Genomic DNA, 5645 nt, shown 5'->3' with positions numbered 1-5645 from the left:
CTGGTTCTGACTGAATGGCTACAGGTATGGATTTACAGCCCTAAGCGGAAAACTTTATCCTAAAACGGGACTTACTACCAGTAAAAATTCACCATACTTGTTATAAATTATAAACCCCTTAATAAAGCATTAAAATGGATTAGATACCCAATACCTAATAAAAAGGATTTGCTTCAAAAACTCTATTCTGCCTTCATATTTTCAAAATTTGACATGAAGTCGGGTTTTTGGCAAATTCAAATCCATCCTAAATCAGTCTATATCGAGACTGATTAATGCACTAGGCCTGTTGTCTATGGTCAAATCAAGTGGAGATTTGGCAGTGGGAAGGGCTAATTCCCAATGGATTTTATTGGCTTTAGGGGTAGGTTCGTCTTTAAAAGCTTCTAGATCATAAGAGGCTATAGACATGTTGTCATGTTCCAATATTCCAATCTTGCTAGATTGGGGAGTATCAGGGGCTATTTGAACTTTGCTAGAAGAGGAAGAAGTAGCTTCTATCCTATCTAGTTGTTCTCTAATGGCTTTAGCAAAATTTGATTTTGACTCCTGAACAAGCTTTTGACTAGTTTTTGAAACCTGAAAAGGTTTGAAAATAGGTTCTTTAAGCTTTTTGTCTGAATCCAATTTTGATGAAACAGGAGAAACGGATGAAACGGCAATAGTAGTCTTTTGGAATTGGTTTTCTATTCGGGCCAATTGTTTTCCAATTGTATTTAAGTTAGTATTACAGAAATTATTCTGTTGAATAATACTACTTAAATTCGCATCAGTATCAATTGGCTTTGAGATTTTGTAAGGTGAGGCTCTAATCTGGACATGAGGTTCTCCGTGATCGACGGTTAAGCTCCGAAGAGGTGGATGCTCTGATTCTATGGTTCTATCACTATCAAAAAGTTTTCACTCAGGAATTTTCTTTCTAATAGTAATAGGGTTTGACTCTTTAAAATGATATGAAATGTTGTTCTCAGAAGAATATATCTCGAACCAATCAAAAAACAATATATGAACTTGATGTAGGTTTACAAATTTATAATAAACTCGTTGGATTTCTTTTCTTTGATTTAGAAAATATTTAAAAAACCAAGTTCTTTTTTCCTTATTATTCTCTTAATAAAAATCATTATGAAGAGGATTTTTGTCCAATTCAAAATCCTTTTTAATGACATTAATAACATTTTCGGTAACAGCAGAGAATGTTGGAGAAGTTTGAGGAGAAGGTTCCTTCTCGTCCTGTCTTTGTTCATGTTGACTACTAGTATAGATTGGGTGTGGGACACTAGTGGCATAATCAACAGAACGTATGGAAGAAATAGGTATATCTGAGGTGGAAAACCTAGGTGGACTCTTTACTGGTTGGTAAGGGAGGTTTATGACAGAAGTGATTTTTGTACATTTCCTTTCTAATGAAGGAATGCTTGAGTACGACTCTTTATCAGAAAATCTGGATGAAGTAGATCTTCTGAAAGATAGTTTAACTTTACCATCAGAATACTGAGTTACATTTTGCAACTCTGTATTTGGCTCAAGTTGGTATCAACTGACACCTTAATCCGAAATTGGCTCTCTGCCAAAGGATTTCGTGAACCAACCATTAAGCACTCCAAAGCCCAACAAACTTTTCTAACCCAAAAATCCAAAGCCCAATCTCTTTTAGCCAGTGCCAAAACTGAAGAAGAGTATTTTAAAGTTATGCAACAACTTCTCGCCACGAGGTCTGAAACATCTGTTGCAAGTTCCTCCTCAAGCACCTCCGGAGATGAAGAGCCTTTTATTTCCCTTGGTGACGAAAATGAAGACGACTGCTTCGGCATATTCTCCCCATTAAAGCATTCCAAATAATTATTGTCCTGATGTGAAAAAAAAAAGTAAAGTAAAAAGTAAATACATTTTGCTATTACTTTGATTATATATCTTTGGGTGGTCCCCTGGACACAAGTGAGAGCGCTCATGTCTCTTCACCCGTATTATCCTTGTATTTGTATTTTCTTGTTACAAAGCTACAGCTCCGCTGCAATCTACAGTGAAGAGTTCCAAAGATTACTGTTTGCTACAGCCCCGCTACAGTGAACAATGAAGAATTCCAAAGATTACTGTACGCTGCATCTCCGCTACAGTCTACAGTTTAAAATTTTTTGTATAAAAACCGAAAGGAAGACTTAGACTCCTCAAGGTTTTCATTTTGCAAATTTGAGAGCTTCTCTCTCTTCCTTCTCTTTCTTCTTTTCCTCTCTCTCTCTCTCTCTGGGAATCAGGAATTCGAAGGGTTCAAGGAAATTTTTCTGTTTACAGAATAGTTCCTTACCTTCAAGATTAATTTCTCTTTCTTCTCTACAAAGAAAAAAGCAATTGATGTAAGCATTTCATTTTCCAGTTTTATTTTAAAACATTTGTAAATTTTATTTAAAGCTTTGCGTGTATGTTTAAATTTCTGCAATTTATTTTAAAGCATTTAAATTTTTGCATGCTCTGCAGACTGATCTATATCAGATCTGCCATACAACTGCTACGTTCCTCTGAGGCAACGAGACCAGATCTCAATTCTCAGTTGTATTCTTTCTCTTCTCCCTCCATTCCTTCAGAACACCGTTTCTGGGTTCCAAATCTGGTACTGTGTATGCACCATAGCCTTTAGATGTATGTTTGATACTAGGCTTGCTTAAAGAACTTAAAAATATTTGGTAAATAAATTTGGTATATCGGCTGGAAACTAGAACGTGCGGAATATTGATCTGTCCTAAGTCAGATCTGGTTCCAAAGGCAGACTTGGCTCTGCATCGATCTAGATACAACGCCACGTACCTTTATTAAAACTTGACCAACCGCGCTCCAAAGCAAATCTATTTATTTCAATGGATTTTACACTCTTTATTTCCTTTTGGTATCATAGCCAAGGGAAGGATATTGTAATCTTGTTTAGAGATTTCGTGCTTAAAGATCTATGTTTTATTTTGAAGTTTTGTTGTATGGTGAATTTTTACTGATAGTAAGGCCCGTTTTAAGATAAGGTTTTCCGCTTAGGGCTGTAAATCCATACCTGTAGCCATTCAGTCAGAACCAGAATTAGACCATAGGTTTTTACCCATGGACCCTCTACTCTGTAGAACATCGTTCTTTTCTAGCTCTTCTTCCGGGAAGACTAGTGACTCAAAGCATGTTGTGAGTTCAGAAGAATTTATTATTGAGAACTTTAGCAGTGGGAAAGGCTAATTCCCAATGGATTTTATTGGCTTTAAGGGTAAGATCGTCTTTATATAAAAAGCCTTTAAAGTATGAATGACATTTTCTCAAACCGTCGACCAACATTTTAAACATTTAAAGACTTTTTACTTTGCTACCAGAAAAGCTGGCTTAGCAATCTCTAGTTCTAAAGTCTCTTTGTTCCAAACAAAGATCAGATTCCTAGGTCACAATATTTCCAAAGGAACCATTACTCCTATTGAACGCTCCCTTGTCTTCACAGACAAAATCCTAGACAAGACTCAATTACAGAGGTTTCTAGGAAGTTTAAATTATGTACTTGATTTTTGTCCAAATATCAATAGGATGTCTAAACCTTTGCATGATAGATTAAAGAAGAATCATGTTGCATGGACTGATGAGCATACTAGAACTGTTAAACTCATAAAGAATTCTGTTAAAAGTATTTCATATTTATATCTTACTAATCCTGCATTACCTAAAATAGTTGAAACTGATGCATCTGATTTAGGTTATGGAGGCATACTAAAGCAAGTAGATAATAATAAAGAACATATAGTCCAATATGTTTCTGCACATTGGAATGAATGCCAAAAGAATTATTCTACTATTAAAAAAGAAATTCTTTCAATTGTTTTGTGCATTTCCAAATTTCAAAGTGACTTATTAAATCAAAAATTTTTACTTAGAATTGATTGCAAAGCTGCAAAACATTTTTGCACGATGGCAAGCTATTTTAAGTGTTTTTGATTTTGATATTGAATTTATTAAAGGTGATAAAAATTCTATTCCTGATTTTCTAACTCGGGAATTTCTTCAAAACAGATAATGCCGCCAAAAAGAAGCAACAAAGGAAAAGGCATTGCCAAAGACATTGAATCTAAAGCTGCTACTAGAGAACCCCAATCCTCTCCTCCTAAAGAAAAACTACTCTCCTCTGCCATGCCAATCAAGTCTTGGATTGACATGATCGAAGATGAGGAGGCAAGATCTAAAGCCCTTTCTACCCAAGACCAAGTTAACCTATGGATGAAATCCATTTCCAAATCTCCTGAGCTTATGCTTGCATTACAAAGCTTCTCCCAAAGCCAGGAATCTCCAAAAGAGATCTCTGAAAAAGAAAGCTCCAAAGAAATTACAAAATCCTCTCAAAATATTATTGTTTCTGGTGATAGTTCATCATCACAAATTATTCTTTCACAACCAACAAAGAAAACCTCGGTTTGGTTTGATAAAGCCCATTTCCAAAACATTTCAACAATCGAAGATAGGTTTTACCATACTGACCCATTTCAAACACTTACGAAGTTTTTCCCTAAAGGCTGGTTTTTTAAACCATGGAATTTAACAAAACCTCAGCCTTATTATCAAAGCATTTTAGAAGCCACTAAGTCAGTTGAATTCAAAAATTTTTATCTCAGTGACTCCCATTCTGAGCCGGCCTATTCCACGGCCACTGTTATGCAAATTTTAATGTACTCGCAAACGTACGAATCTTTTGTAGTATAGATCAATGGTGGCGAGTGTCGATCCCACGAGGAGGTGGATTTTAATTATATGTAGAATTAATTTTGTAAATAGGTGGTTGAAATTGTGGTGGAAGTGATTTAAATTATCCTAAAATTGGAATTGAGATTCTAAAATTAGAATTGCAATGACGAGAATAAATTGAAGCGAAATATATTGAAATGACGTACTTGGGTGTCTAAATCCGTATCAACATGCATCATGGGCTAAATAATCCGTATTAATGCCAATTAAATCATGAGGGGGGAATCCACACCTCATGAACCACGCTCTAATCAATATGGTGCTAAGGGCTTATCGTGCCAAATAATAATAACCTTGTACTAGAGGGTCGGTGAAACCAAGACGGTACTAGACAAGAATATTATTATTTGTCGACGAGAAGTCAAAACATCCACAAAAACTAAAGGGGAAGAGAAAATAAATTTATCAAATTAAGCCCATGACACATGTTGAGAATTCACCTTCAACTCAAGCTTAAAAGAAAATTAGCCACTCATAATTGAACTAGGGGCAAAATGGGAATTTATTAAAATATGAAGAAAATACAAGATGGAGAAGGAATTACAGAAAATGGATCCCAAAAATGGATTCAGAGATATCAAATTAGGGGGGGAGGCCCCCTTTTTATAGATACATGGAGTAAATTATGGCCATCAGATTAAAAACAGTTTGGACGCTCAGGATTGCGCCACGTCATCAGTCAACAGTCCACGGTTTGACCACGCGGATGAACAGTAACACAGTTTGACCCGGATGAACAGTAACACGGTTTGGTTGAAAATAATCTTGTGTGATGCATGCACCGTACGCGAGATTTTTCGTCCACTGATATGCTGCCACGTCACCATCAACAGTACATAAGAATTTTAGTCCAACAGGATCGTGACACCTCATCAGTCAATGCCACATCATCG

This window comes from Citrus sinensis, chromosome 1 (genome assembly GCF_022201045.2).
Source record: "Citrus sinensis cultivar Valencia sweet orange chromosome 1, DVS_A1.0, whole genome shotgun sequence".
NCBI lineage: Eukaryota > Viridiplantae > Streptophyta > Magnoliopsida > Sapindales > Rutaceae > Citrus > Citrus sinensis.
This window is presented reverse-complemented; position numbering follows the sequence as displayed.